The sequence below is a fragment of the Falco peregrinus genome, chromosome 8 (assembly GCF_023634155.1).
Source record: "Falco peregrinus isolate bFalPer1 chromosome 8, bFalPer1.pri, whole genome shotgun sequence".
Lineage (NCBI taxonomy): Eukaryota > Metazoa > Chordata > Aves > Falconiformes > Falconidae > Falco > Falco peregrinus.
In genome coordinates, this window is record NC_073728.1 from 63,171,694 (window position 1) to 63,186,634 (window position 14,941).

General features: G+C 43.0%; 1 protein-coding gene across 2 annotated transcripts in view; it reads left to right on the forward strand.

Moving 5' to 3' along the window:
- FSTL4 (follistatin like 4) overlaps nucleotides 1-14,941 on the forward strand; it is a 236,531-nt gene that overhangs the window by 59,318 nt on the left and 162,272 nt on the right. The gene's annotated exons all lie outside the window — the stretch shown is intronic.

A 14,941-nucleotide genomic window follows, 5' to 3' on the forward strand; every position in this document is an offset into this window, starting at 1 on the left:
GTTAATCCTTGCGTGAGCAAATACGATGATAATGTTCTGTGCTTTGTTGTGTACTATGATCTAATTGAGATTTAATGCATTCTGCCTTGTCCCTGCCATGGACTCCCTTTGGACCATGCAGTACAAAGCTTGGTGTTAGCAGCTTTCTTTGCTATATCCCAATTTATGTCTTCAGAGACATTCAGGCATTTATTTAGTCTGAGTGCATGAAACAGTTGTGCTGGGAAAGATGCACGAGAAGAAACAAGATCTTTCCTTGTCCTTTCAAAATGCAATATTTGCTTTAAGCAAGAGTATTGAATTATGATTCTTTCTTTCTCCCAGCCCTCTGTTTAATAACTACGCATTTGCTACTAGTTGTGTTAAATAATCTGCACCTCACATGATGGTATGTAATCCCACAGCAATATTTCAGTATAAAATCAATTTAATTTGGCAGCACAAATGTGCATAGCAAATCCAGCAGGAGAAAGTCCCAAACAGTTTTGCAGCCCGGTAGCTCTGGCAGGGGTGGCCCTGTTAAGGGGGTTTGAGCCCACAAAGCCACCTATGCTGGCTTGGGAACACTGAGCCCCTGACCCGGGGAGTCACCCTTTTGTTACTGACCAGGGATGTGCTTTGGGTTTTCACATTACCAAACAAGAAAAATGGTCCTTCTACTGTTCCTGGGAATCCGAGCCCTGTTTCTAGTGGAGAGGCATTTACATGGGAAGAGATGTTTTCACTTTTTATTTTTCATGCATTTTATCCACTGAAATGGGTGCTGTTAAGACAGTAACAACTTTAAATGTGAACTTTTGGGAAAGTTGTTTCAGTTCAGGATTGCTCCTGCCATCACACACCAAGAGCAATTTTCTTTTTTTCTCATTTTCCCTTTTTCTTCCCTCTTGCCTCCTTGCCAGCTGGTCATTCACTCCATTTCACGGTGAGACCTGAGGGATTTCTTTTCATTGACAGTTTCAGACCTTCCCCCCTCCTCTGAAATGAGCACTGTGCATGTTCTTCCACCTGAGTAACCTGGTGGCAGCCATTTAGTGCCTGCAAGTTGTGTTGGAGTCAGTAAATCACCCTCCGGGATCCCTGTGGAGACCTGCTCTGCAAACGCAACTCCTGTCGGCGTTGGTGAGGATTATGAACGGGAATAGTTGGCAGCTTTGGTTTGTACTTTAGCCAGAGACAAATATTTGCATTGAGAAGTAAAGGTTTTTAAGTCAAAGGTGTGCTACATTATTTAGTACAGAAAATTTTCAAATAAAATAAAACCTTTCATTTTTTTTTTAAACACTTGCTCTGTCTGTTGGACAACCCCACCTTGTAGCAGCTATGAAGTTGTTTGAATCTCCCCATGCTGGGTGTTAATGGGAGTGGGAGCAGTTGAACACATGCGCATCAATAGGAGACTCAGAAGCATAAAAATTGAATTCTCTCCTGCCTTTTCCTTTCCTATAGAGAAAATAGGTCCCATTAGTACAGAAAGCTTTGGCAAGATGGTATTTGCAGTCCAAGGCTGGAAAGCAGCTGCCATCCCCAGTGTGTTGTTCAGCACAGGACTTCACTTTTCACTGCTGCCAGTAATCCTATTTACTGTGAGCACAAAATACCAGCTGGATTTTTGCCTGCTGGATATGTTCTCCCATTACGAACGGGTTGAAGTCATTTTGCACTGCAGTTGATCTGACGGAGCCACGCGTGGGGAAGATGAGGGCATGAGGAAGGCTGCGTTGTCCGGTCGTGGCTGGGGGCTGTCAGCAGCTGCAATGGCTTGCTGAGCCATGGTGCGATGTGAAGAGCCAGGCTGGGGATGAATGAACACAATTTTTGTTTCTCAAGCAAATGTTTTTGAAGTGAGCTTTTCCCCAGGCTGTTCCAGTCATCCCTCTTTCGCCGCTCATGTGTTTCCTTTGCCAAGTTATGGGCTCCTGCATCGAAATGCTGAGCTGCAAAGTATTCCAGCGCATGCATACCAGGGTCATGGGGAGGTGGTGGTGGGTCCTGTGTGGATCCTGCAGGGTGGGAGAGCCTGGGTGCCTTTTCAAGGGGCAGCAGCAAAGAAACCGGTGCTTGAGCTTGTTGCTTGAGCTCTGTATGCATAGGGGAAATTGCTGTATCCTTAGCATGGGATGTTCCTATTTACCTCAGTCTGCTCCTGTAGAGCCCAGTATAGCAACACTCCTTTCCTTTTTGGTCAGTGGTCTAAAGGGACTGGGGAAATGCTGCCCCTCTTGCATTTCTTTTGATCCCATCCATCACTGCATCTTTCCTCCAAAGCTGCCAGAGAGCTGTGTGTGCTGACCCAAGGGGACAAGTTGCAACGAGAGAGGCTGGGATGACAGGCCAGGGAGTCTCTTGTGTTGTCCCTCATTTTTAAATTTGTAGATTTACTAACTTCTTCTAAGGCTCCAAGGGATGAATTTGAACTATAAGCTGGTGGAAAAGCCTAATTCCAGTCTCCAATCTGAAATACAGTGTCTGCCTGTTCTTGGCTTGTATCGTGTGCTTCATGCTGGGCATCTAGTTGCTCTGCTTTAAACTGGTGGTACTGGTTTTCTGGGGCTTTCATGGATGGCACTCATCTAACCTATTTTCACCTGTAACCACTGCCTTGGCCTCATGGGTGTCTGTGCACACCACACCTTGTACTCCTGTTTGTGTAGTCATGGCATATCTGTGTGGATCAGCTTAACATGTGAAATATGCCCTGCATCAAAACTCATTTTATTCCATGTCCTTTCTTAAAAGAATAAAAAGCCCTGAAATGCTGCTTTCGCCCAATATACTCTGTATGTTAATGACCGATGATTGCGGCTTATCCCTGCTTTTTATCCCAAGCTTTTCTTCTTAGGCCATTTAATGTGACTCCTGTTTTCATTTGGTGCCTTTGTATTCAAAGGGAAACAACGTTTTGTTGATTTTTCAGTCATTGCTTGGTTTTATTCCTTGTGCAGAGCACTTTCAAAGGGGAGGCAGTGAATATATATGTACTCTTATTTTCTATCTGCCCTTTCAGATGCAGCTCTCCATGCACTTTCCTGGCGTGAACGAATGAGGAGTGCTCCCGCACCCTCGGTGCAGGCTGCTGTCTTTGTTTAGCAGCAAGATACGTCCTAGATGGACTCTCTGCGTGGCAGTGGACCAGCACTGATGCTGTGCAAGGGGATAAAGCGTGTTGTGGGTGTCTGCAGGACTCTACCCTGTACAGGGGTCTCAGTACGGGTTTCTGCCCCACTGGACAGTTTCCCAAACCACATGCCAAGCTGTGCGAATTAAGAAAAATTCAAATTAAGTTAAAAATGTTTGAAACAAAAATAACCCACAGCAGAAACCCTTAATTTGTTACTGATTTTCATCTATTTTCACCTCTTCTAGATTTTTCTTTTTACATTGTGAGTCTCAACATGAGAAACGGGTGATATTCCTACTCCTCAGAATAATAAAGAAAAGCAGCTAATGTTAGTGTTTCAGAGATAATGCTCCATTTCTGTGCTGATACCCTCTGAGCCTGTTTTAACAGTATGTGAAGTTTAAAGGCTTTTCACTTTCAAAACAGCTTTTTAGTAGGTTTTTCATTTTACTGCGTTATCCTTTCAATAGCCTATAACTCTTCCATCAGGTAAATGCACATTAAAATGCTTCCTTCAGCACAGAGCAAATTCAGAAGGAGTAAAAGGTTTGTAATGCAGGAGAAGTGGCATTAATTCTTCTGTCACCCTCCAACAGTTACTCCTCCCTGTGCTTCTCATATAAAGGAGAAGTGGGGATAAAAAAAAAAAAAAAGATATCTTTTCTTTAATTTAGGAGCTTAAGATGTTGATGCGTATACTTCCGAATGCTTGGTGCAGGTCAGGACTGGCAGAGGAGAGTGGACGTGTGCTGGGGGTATTCACCTCGGGAATAGGAAGAGATCTTGAAATACGATATTTAGGAGCAGGATTGTAAGTCAAACTGCCTTAAGAAAGAGATAAACCTTCAATCACAGCCAGGGTAATTTCCTTTATTGATGTGAAATAAAATCCTCAGGAAGGGGGTAAGAAGTAGATGTGCTCTGAGGACAGAGCCTCGAAAAGCTTGGTAGTAACTACATGCTCTGAGGTCTGGGGTGCATTTGCTGACAGAGACCAAAATGTCAAGGTGTTGTCCTATACGAGATGAAGGTTTCTCTGCATTGTGCATTAACATTGGCTCCAGATGGAGCAGGCAGTGGAATGAAATGGTGTGTCTGCAAAATACAGGAGTGCCGGAGTACAGTGCTGTCCTGGAGTTAGACAGCAAATAGAGAATTAAACCAGTGAAGAACTGCAAAATTAGCATAAGTTGCAAAAGAACTGGATGCGATTGCTTAGAAAATAGTGTTTCTCCTTGTTTCTTAGTCTTGGAAAAGAACTTAATTAAAGATAACAGAGAATGAGAAAAGGGAATGCAAATGGTTATTGATCGGTGGTGTGCTGTGGCAATGTTTCAGGCTGGCTTCACGCTCCTGGAGCATTTACTGCTCACTCACGCTGACCAGCACTGAATTAAAGTTTGAAGGCACTGCAGTCGCTTGTACTAGAGCACAGGGAGTTGCTGGAGCACATCTATAGTCAGGGAATTTGGGAGAGGGGTCATTATTTTTTTTATGTTCTGGTGACATCGCAGTTACAACTGGCTCACTCTGCCTGGCAGTGCACACTTCTGAGTGCAGTTTTTACTCCGTGTGTTCACTTGAGCAACGATCTGAGAACATTCTTAACCCACTGCTAACAGGACTTTGTTCAGCCTTTGAGCTGCTGAGCAGATACGATCATTGGGCAGCACCGTGTTCATTTAAGAGTTAGTTGCAGTCTGAGTGAAGTGTGTACATTGGCCTTTGTGATTGTCCTGCCGGAAGATGTTGGTTTTGTTTTGAATAGCTAGCATTTTACATCAACCTTGCTTTGTTCCTGATAGAGGTTTTATGAACCTTATTTGGGAAGCACTGCATAATGTATATAAAAATAATATTTTAAAGACGCATCTCATACTTCCTAATTTAAAGGCAGTCCTGTTTTTTGGTTGTGTGTGGTGTTGTTTGTTTGTGGTTTTTTTTGGGTTTTTTTTTGCCTCACTTTCTAGCAACCAGCCAATTTTGAAAGCTTCCCTTTGGGCTCAAAAAGTTGCATGAGTTTTCAAGTCGTGAAGTATTTAGCATAAGCTGGGCTGGCTGCTGGCTCTGTGAAGGACTGGCTCTTTGCCTGTGACTCCTGCTCTCCTTGCCATCCTTCCCCAGGTGGGATGCGGTTGCAGCCACGCTGACAGCCATGTGCCCCATGTGCATCCCTGTTTGGTGCAGGCAGTCACTCACCAAGGCATCAGCTCTGGTGCAGGCGCATTCCACAGCGGATCGGGGGATTGTGGCATATGGGGTGGGGTTCCTGAGCTGGGGATACCCCAGGGGAGCGCAGAGACCTGCCAGGAGCCGGCAGCTCACATGAGAGCGGCTGATGCAGTGTGAGAGGGGCTGGGGTGACGGGGCCACCCCTGGCTCCCACCGAGGGCAGCCCTGGGGAGCGCTGCAACCAGGACAGGCAAACAGATCCTATCGAGACAGGCTGAGAGAGTCGGGGTGGTTCAGCCTGGAGAAGACAAGGCTTCAAGGAGACCTTGTAGCAGCCTACGAGTATCTAAAGGGGCTGACAAGAAAGCTGAAGAGGGACTTTTTACAAGAGCATGTAGTGACGGGACAAGGGGGAATGGCTTTAAGCTGGAAGAGGGCAAATTCAGATTAGGTATTAGGAAGAAATCCTTCCCCGTGAGGGTGGCGAGGCGCTGGCACGGGCTGCCCAGAGCAGCTGTGGGTGCCCCATCCCTGGCAGTGTCCAAGACCAGGCTGGATGGGGCTGGGGGCAGCCTGGGCTGGTGGCCGGTGTCCCTGCCCGTGGCAGGGGGTGGGACTGGGTGGTCTTTAAGGTCCCTTCCAACCCACTTGGTGAAAACTGATTTATAAAAATGCCCTTTCTTCTGTGTCCCAACGCAGGTGTAATACATCCTCATTCGGTAGCTGCATGATTGTAATTCTCCCCATAATGGACCTGTTTGGCTCCTGCCTCACACTTCCGTTATATGGTAACGCTCCTACACTTGTAATCTATGAGGCTCTAAGGCATCTAGTCGGGAAAACATAAATGAAATGTCTTAGGAAGAAAAAATGCGAAAAGACACTGTGCAACTTCAACAGTTTCAAGCTGGAAGTTTATGCTGATTTAGATGTGATGCAGGATTGCCACTAATCCTGCTGCTGGGGCTGCCTCTTCAATCAAGTAAAGTAGCCATGAGTCAAACATACATTACATTGCACCTAAAGTAAAAAACTCCCAAATACAGAACACCTGCACTAACACAAACCCTATTACAACTAAATAGCTTTAATACTTCTCTTTCCTTTCTCTCCATTTATTTTCAGCAAATGGCAACTTTCACAGAAAAACATCAGTGCTCAGAACTAGAGTCGCAAAGTGAATCCAGTCCCTAATTTTCATACAACTTTCTGTCTTTATGTGCGGTAGTAAATGACAGAAGTGTAGCAAGCTGCGCATATGCAGCTATTGATAGCTTCCCTCTGGAAAATTTTATCCTTGAAAATTAATCTAGTTGGGAGAAAGGGGCAAGAGAAGGGACAGTGAAAGACCCTATAGATTTATTGTCTTAGCAGACCAAACAGACTTGTGCCTGAAGGTGGATTTGCAGGCTCATACTCGCTTCCTTTTGAGGGTAAGAGGTTTTCTTTGGTAAAGTGACTGGTTTGAGAACTGTGTTTCTGGCTGCTGGAGGAGGTGTGGTGGGTGTAGAGGCTCAGTGAGGTGGCTCTGCCATGGATTCATGTTTTGAGTATTTGTCCCTTATTTTTTGTACATTTAAATGCTTCTGCTGGTGGAGCAGAATGAAGCCTGTTCCTCCAAGTCCCAGTGTTTCCAAGTAATGCTAATAACCAGGTGGTACACGGAGGTCACTGAAAGACCTGGTATTTAATTACCATATATTTTAGGTTGTACCCATTGCCAGCCTCTGTCCTGTTCTAGCAGCGAGGGAAACGGGTGAAAGTCTGGTATTTCTACCTCTTTTGCATTTTTACACTGGGCTTTAACACAGCTTTAAAAACGTTTTTCAAGAATGTGACTTCATTTGTAAGGTTCAAATGTGCGATGTGCAGCTCTTAAAAGGAAACGCTAATGGAAGTGCTGACACAGGCGTCGCTGTGATGGTGCTAACTGAGGTCTCCATAATCAATCACATTGAAACCTTGTGCAGTGGCACTTGTACAATTTGATGCAAGTCAGATTTTTTTTTTTTTTTTGTTAAGAGCAAAATTCAAGAATAATGTAATAAGGAAGCTGAATGGATATTAATTATAAAACCTTATAAACTATTCCTCTTCCAACTAAAAATAAATAATCAGTATAATGTTATTTTTTTTTAGACAAATACAATGATGAGCTGTTTTTCTGTTTCTGTTCTTTTTCCTCAATGAGCCTTATAAACTGATGCACTGAATGAGAAAATAAATACGAAACTGGAAAGATCTTCTTATTCAAGCTGAAATAACATTTGGTTTATGCATATGTAAAGGGAAAATAGGCATATAATAAACAAATGCAATTATTTTTTGATAAATGGTCTTACTGCAAAGCAATAAGTAAAAAAAAAAAAAATATATATATATATAGATTCCTGTGAGACCATAGAATGCCCCTCAGATGGAGACCTGGCGTCTTTTCTTGAACGATTGCTAATATTGCAAGATATCCTGCACTTTTACATAGGCATGATAAGCAATGGCCATGCATGTCCCCCTGCCACTGCAGCAAGCCCAGTACACTTGGTTTATGGATTTTACCCTCCACCAAGTAGAAATAGTCAAAGTGAGGGTAAAATTTTTTTTGGAATCAGATGTTGAAAAATAGGTGGAAGTGAGAATCTGGTGCCTTGTGCCAAGGAGGTTTGGGGGTAGTGCTGTGTGGAGATCTCTGGGTTCATGGTGTGTGGTGGCTCTGGAGGGTGGCGGAGCCGGGGAGGAGGTGTGAGCATTTGGGGGGGGAAGCCTCGAATGGGGTGTCTGGAGGAAAAGGGGAGCGAGCAAAGCGCAATGTGTATAGACAGATTTAAAGGTTAATAATGCAGACAGCTGGGAAGATCTAGACTGTTCAGCTTGCCTCCAGCAACTCCACTGGTAATCTAATCAGAAAAATCGCCAGAAAAAGTGGCAAGTCATCTATAGTTATTTTGTTATTGGATTCTAACCTCCTTGTAGTCTCTGCCACAAGAACTTCATTGAAGGAATAGCAGAAAGATGCATGACACCGCGCTATTGATTTCTCATGCCTTTTATAGTAGCCTGTAGAGTGCTAGGGCTTGCTGTGCTGGTCAAAGGATGAAAGACCCCTGGAAACAAGGAAGAGGAGTTAGGATGGTCCAGACAGTAAGAGTAGAGGCATGGGGCAGGCAGAAGACTGATGAGCAAGATTAAAGGCAACAAGACAGATTTTGAGCAGTGACCTACAGGAATTTCATTGTCTTCCTTCAGAAGAGTATATTCTGATAGAGTTCTACCAAAGCAACCAAAGTATTGATGTGATCTGTTCCCTCCAGATCTGATACTGGAAAGTTTCAACATTCTTCAGACTGTGTGTGATACTGTGATAATTAAATACACGATCAAGTAAAATACATGTGTGTGCACACATGCACGTGCATACACACGCTGCTACCCAGCTTCAGTGGGTTGCTCACAATGCTGTAAATACAGGTGCCCAAGGAAACATTAAATTAAATCCTTCTGATCAATGCAGGCAGGATGCTGGTCCTCTGCTAACATTGTGCCGTTTTTGGGTGGGCTGGTTGTGGGGACCTGCTAAACGGCTTGTAAATGCAGGGCGAGGTGCGGTGCCAGCAGGAGCTGTGCAGCACGGCAGCCCAGCGCATCTAGGTGTTTGTACTTGCTGCACTGGAGCAATGTAGTAATATTGCCTTCAATATGCAGTACCTATCATAGATGACTTTAGATAAACATTTAATAACAAGCCGTTTTATGAATCGCCTCTTCAGTAGCTCTTCCAAGAAGAGAACAATCATGCAAATTGTGCATGGTTGGGTTTCATGGCCAGGATCTAGATATATATGTGGCCTTATGTATTGGTTGATATTTCTCAGCAGTCTCTGTATACGCTTCCCATAGTTTAGGTCTTTTGATTTGTACATCTGTTGCTTCCTTTTTCATGTTAGTACCCTCACAAACCACAATACTACCCAGAAATAGTATTTAATGAAGCTTTTGATTTCATAATGGTTAAATGGATTTGAAATGGGAGAAAAATTAGGCTAATTACACTAGGGATAGTGTAGTTACTTGAAATTTTCGAATGCCTTTTCTTGGTGTGGCCTCTAATGGATTTAGTAGTCCTGACAGATACAGAAAGTAACATTAATCCCTGGGTTTGGATATAAAAATGGATACATTTTTTTTCCCCTATACTGTTGAGTGTTTCCTTGGCCTTATTTGCAGAATAACTGCACACTGTTGCTATGAGCAATTCCACTAGGGTTGTATTTGATACTAAACTGCAGAGATTAAGCAGTTCCCCTGGTGCTGGTGTTACCAATGTAACTATTTTTTGCAGTACTCCTTTCCAGAATAATGTTTCTTTTTGGTGTTTGTTTTGTTTGTTGAACTCTGCAAGAGGCCTCTTGAAACAATGTAACCATCTGGGAAAGTTTGTTTGTTTTGGTTTGGAGGAGGCTTTCTACAGCATCCTGTCTCTTGTTCTGTCTAGAGTATCTAATTAAATGAAAGTGACTGAACTCCTCTTCCCAGGTGCTGTGTCCCTCTCTATCCTGCTCAGAGATGTGCACACACATACACACAGGGAGTAACCTCCTGCATCTTGAAAGGAAGTAGTTTGCATTTGTAGCAGAAATGTATGTTTGAAACATCTCATTTTCTGTATTATTCTCTAGGATAAATCACAATTTTTGCTTTATAAAAATAATAAATTATAGCACCAAAGGCTAGTAACAGAGATAATGAATGCACTATTACCATGCCCCTATTCCAGGTGATTTACTATAGCTTTTCTGTCTCTCCATTTTCATAACAGGCATGCAATGAAAAACTGAGAAGCTCCTAGAGCAGATTATTATGAAATTCCTGCTTTATGTTTCCTTTCTTATTTTATTGTGGTAGTAATGATGTATGTAGCACATGCATTTGCTAACTGAACAGAAGCTGGGTTCAATAGTCATGCATCTGAACTTTTGTTACTTCCAGCTGTGGGTCGTTCGTGATGTGCCTTAAAGGCTTGCTGGGGAAGGGAGGTGTAAGGCGCCGTGCTGCAGCATCTGGTTTCCTGTAGTCAGCAAAAGCAAAGTTGTGGCAAGTCAAGTGTATGGGAAGCGTCCAGTCATGTGTAAACATAACCTGGGAATGTAAAGAGATGTGTGTAAAGATCTTGAAGACACAAACCTGCGTGTGTATGCATTGTATGTATATATCTCCAGTACTGGCAATGTATATTTTTCAGCAGTAAATAGTGCTTACAGGTGTGACATTTCAGGCTGTAGAAGGTTATTTAATGAGGGAAAGGAAAAGTGTTGGGGGGGGAAGTGATGTCAAGATGCTGGATGAGTAGCTTGTGACTTGCTGCTCACCAGTTTACCTAATGGAAGTAAAAAAGCTTAGAGACGGAATATTTTTGTCAGGCTGTAGAGGGTCTGATTTTATTTTTATTTTGTTACAACACTTGCAAAGTGCAGCATTGCCTTTGAATGACGTGGTGTAGAAGCTTCCAGTTTCAGTTATACCAATCTCCAGTGCCCCATAATTAAAGTTTCCAGTTTGGGCTCCAGTCCTGATGAAACATCTAAACTTTTTCCTGCAGCAATAAAACTCAATGTCCAGCTGCCTGCAGGAGCTCACTGTTACTTGAAGGCAAACTGACTTTTTACATGTAAATGTAGTAATTTACATTCCTGCAGCATATAAGCAACTTTTTATGAGTAGCAATATGATAGAGCTGTTCCGTTGTTGGTTTTGCTCTGTGTGTGTGATGGGTTTGGTTGGTCTGAACTAAAGTCAGGGCTTGTCATGAACCCAGCCTTCCGCTGGACTCTTTGGAAGTTTTGCTGAAGTAAGGAATAGAGTCTTATTTGGGAGTAAAAGAGGGGGGAAAAAAAAGAAAGTCTGTGAGCCTTAGTCTGATGTGTAACATGTTTAGTGGCACGTAAAAGGTAGATGAGGTCTCTGTCTTTATGAATTAACAAGCAACCAGAGAATGCGTATTCTCCAATGTGGTAATAAACATCTTCATTTTCTTATCAAATCCTTGCTTTGAGATGAAGGCAGCCTCATAACCAGCCTTACGAAATTCCTGCTCGGTTATTGTACTGCCTGCACCAAGTTTTTGTCAGTTTTTCACTGGAATTCCAAATTTCTCAGGGGCAGACAGAAACCAATTTGAGAAGTCACAGTGTGTTCGTGGGTGCATGCAAATGCGCTTCCTCTCCCCATCTTTCTGGCTTTAATACAATATAACATCTCAGACCAGCCATCTTGGGTAAGCTTAATTAGTGTTGAAAAGTGGCTTGTTTTTGCAAGATGATCAGTTTTTAACCTAAGTAAATTACTTTCTTTGTGACTAATAAATTAAATAAATTATGCCTTTTGCCATGCAGTACAGCCGGGCTTGTAAATACTGTGAGCAGTGAGTTGGTAGTTCCACTTGATTACTTTTCCCATTTCTGTTTTTAACAATCCTTGTAAGGGTGGGGAGCTCAATCACTTTTAACAATGTGACCCAAAAAACCCAGTGGCAGACGTGTTTGATGCCACTGAGCTACATGCTGGTGTCCTTCCCGGCTCGGGTGCCTGCCCAAGGGATCAACTGGAGCAGGTGCCTTGATGCAGTTGAGGAAAGTCCCTTTCTGTGGTGCTGCTCTAAATTTATTAATAACCTGGATAAAGATAAGAGTGCTTTTGCAGTTAAAAACCTTCTTTCCTCTCCGTTTTTGTTGGCTCTGTTCTGTTTTGCATCCTGTTACAGTCCTTCCTGGATGGAGGGTCCATCTGTACAGTTAAGTGTGCTTGTGGGGTGCTTTAGTTCTTCAAAGGATTATGCAAATAGTAATTGAATTAAAGAGCTGCTATCAACATGATCAGATTCTGGCAAAGGCACCCCATGTTAAGACTCTGCTTGCAGACACACAAATTTCAGAGGATTGGGACTAGTAGAAGCACACCAGGATTCCCGAATAAGTGAATCTTTCCTTTCTGGCTGTTTGTAGGGGGTATCCTTCCTACCCCACTTCCTAACTGTAGTGTGATTAAACAGGAGCTCTTCATCTTGGAACGTGGAATAAACCAAACTGTGAACAAAATGACTGAGACATAAATGTAGATGGGCTTTCTGTGGTTTCTCCATAGTAACCAGGGTGGATATAGAAAAGCTGAAGTATTTTGTCTTTTTTTTTTTTTTTTTATAAGCTGGTGCTTGACCAAATCCTTGATGTATCATCAAAAGACTTAAAATTTCCATTGCAAGAGAAATAGTCTTTGTCTTCAGTAATGTTGAGTTTATATTAAAAATCAAAATACCAAAACTGCTTGAGGCTCCAGAAGGTTTTTTGCTCGCTGCCTGCAGTAGCTGGTGGGGCAGGGTGCAGCTGTGGCCTGCCCAGATGTGACCCGATGCATTAGATCGGAGCAGCCCGGTGTGAACAAGGAGGCGGAAATAACCTTCACCGAGAGGCATGGTGTAGTACTCGGCTGGTGCTGGGTCGGAGAGATCAATTTCTAGCGATCAAGAAAGCACAGGAAGGGCTTTGCTGTAGTTGTGTCTGAATTACATTTATATAGACTACAACAGCTCCTGAATCTTGATCTTTTTTAAAAATATCTTTAGCATCAACAGCACTCCCCAAAACATGTCTTGTGAGGCACATTGTGATGGATAAGCCAAGAGCTTGTACAGGTGCAGGTCCTGCCACCGAGAGGAGGAGGAAGAGAATAGTGCTTGACCAGGGCTTCCTCAAGCCCTGATCCTTCACGCTGCTCTAGTCTACAGCAGGCACTGCAAATGCAGTTGGCCTTGGCAGTCAGGTCTCTTGGAGATCACAAAATTTGCATTCCTGAGGACATTTTGCAGAAATTCTGGAACAATTAGTAAAGTAAATAAAGAATAGTCAGATACTCCTTCCAGGGACTGTACTTTTTGCACTGTTCAGAGATGCTTTGACCTTCTAGTTTATTACAAGTCAAGAAAAGTCAATATTTCTTAGCTTGCCAAGTTGGAAGAATTTTAATGAGTTATTGAATCAAATAGTTAATCCTCCAATAACAGATTTTTTTTTCCCCTTTCAGATTTACCCTGATAAAAACAAAGGCTTTACAGGGACCAAGAAAAATGGGGTTTTGTAGGAACTTTTCCTTGTCTTTATGCACATGCTTTAACCCCTTGATCACTAGTAGATGAAACGTAGCTTCAACGCTGGGGCATTTCATATTGGCATAAAATACTGGGCAGGTAGGGGCTATATCAATGTTAGTGAGGAATTTAGCATGATAAAAAAGAATTGATAGATTGAAGTAGCTAGTGCTGATGCTCCTCACATCCTCCATTGCATGTGATGGGGGTGTGTCTTTGGATGAGATCTGGTGTGCTCTCTTAGGCAGAACTGTTCTGCTACTTGAAAAATATTTGACGGGAAGAGCCCTGGATGCATTTTGGGGGATGGCGTGAAGCTACAGTTGCTGCAGGATTTGTCCTGTTGGATGCTGGAGTACATCTGGAACAGTGCTTCCACTTGAGCTTCCTCTGAAAGCTTGTGCAAACCAAAACCTCACCAAGAGCCAAACCTACATGTGGTAAATGTAGACAACAGGGATTTGCTTCAAAACTGTCCTGCTGGTCCAGACTGAGCCATGGCGTGGGTGCAGCCGGTGGCTGCTGCTGTTGGAAGGCTGCGCAAGGCTGGCAGTGGGTTGTGCACTATGAAATGTTTATTCCTGCTTTAATTATGCCTTTTGCAGCATCCCTTTGTAATTCTCAACTTTGTGTACTCCAATTAGCATAGAATAATCTAATTTCCTGAAACTCTCTTCATTGAGTATAATGGTAATTATTGCTCTGAGTAGTGGCTTGTTCGCAAGTACCCTGTCCTGTATGAATTATATAAATGTTCTGTTGTAAGCCTTTAAGTGAGGAAACTTGAGAAGCAGAAAATGTTATAATACGTGGGCAACTCCCTTAGCCTTTTAATAGTATAAAAAAGCAGATAGTTCCGAATACTATATCCAATGAGTTCTGAAAAGTAGTAGAAAGTTATTTTTCATTATATGTTGTTGTTCAGAGTGTAGGGACAGATACTGGTGGTTGCTTTTACAGCAAGAAGCATCCTGTAATATTCCCCTGACTTCAGTGGTGGTCGTTCTTGGGGGTTATTTTTTTCAAAAGCTCTCAGCAATTGCCTGTCTGAGCTTTCATTGAAACCTGTGTGAATTTTGGCCTTGGGGGTGTTCTGCTGGCTCGTGGAGTGGAGGGTGGTCTCTGAATACAGATGCTGATGCAGAAGCCGAAGTGCTGTCATTTAGGGTGCTTGGCTGCCCAAAAGGAAAGCTCCTTGTGAGTTTTGTGGCTGAAAGAGTGTAGGTTTTCAGAATTACTTTCACGGCCAAAATTTGGCCACTGAAATGCTCCCACTGGAATTATTTTAGGGTCTAGTTTTGCTAAGGGCTAAAAGAACAAACAGCCCATGTCTATCACTTTTCAGTAAAGCGTTTTCAGCACGTGCTTACTGTTGTGATGAGGGAGAGGCTGGGGAGCACCGAGGTGAAGATACTCTTCAAACTGCTGCTGTCCAAAGGAGTGTGCTTTTCACCTTGCAAACCTTGTCGCTCCTCCTCCTGTAATGATTGTGCTGCTACACCAGATGAGTACAG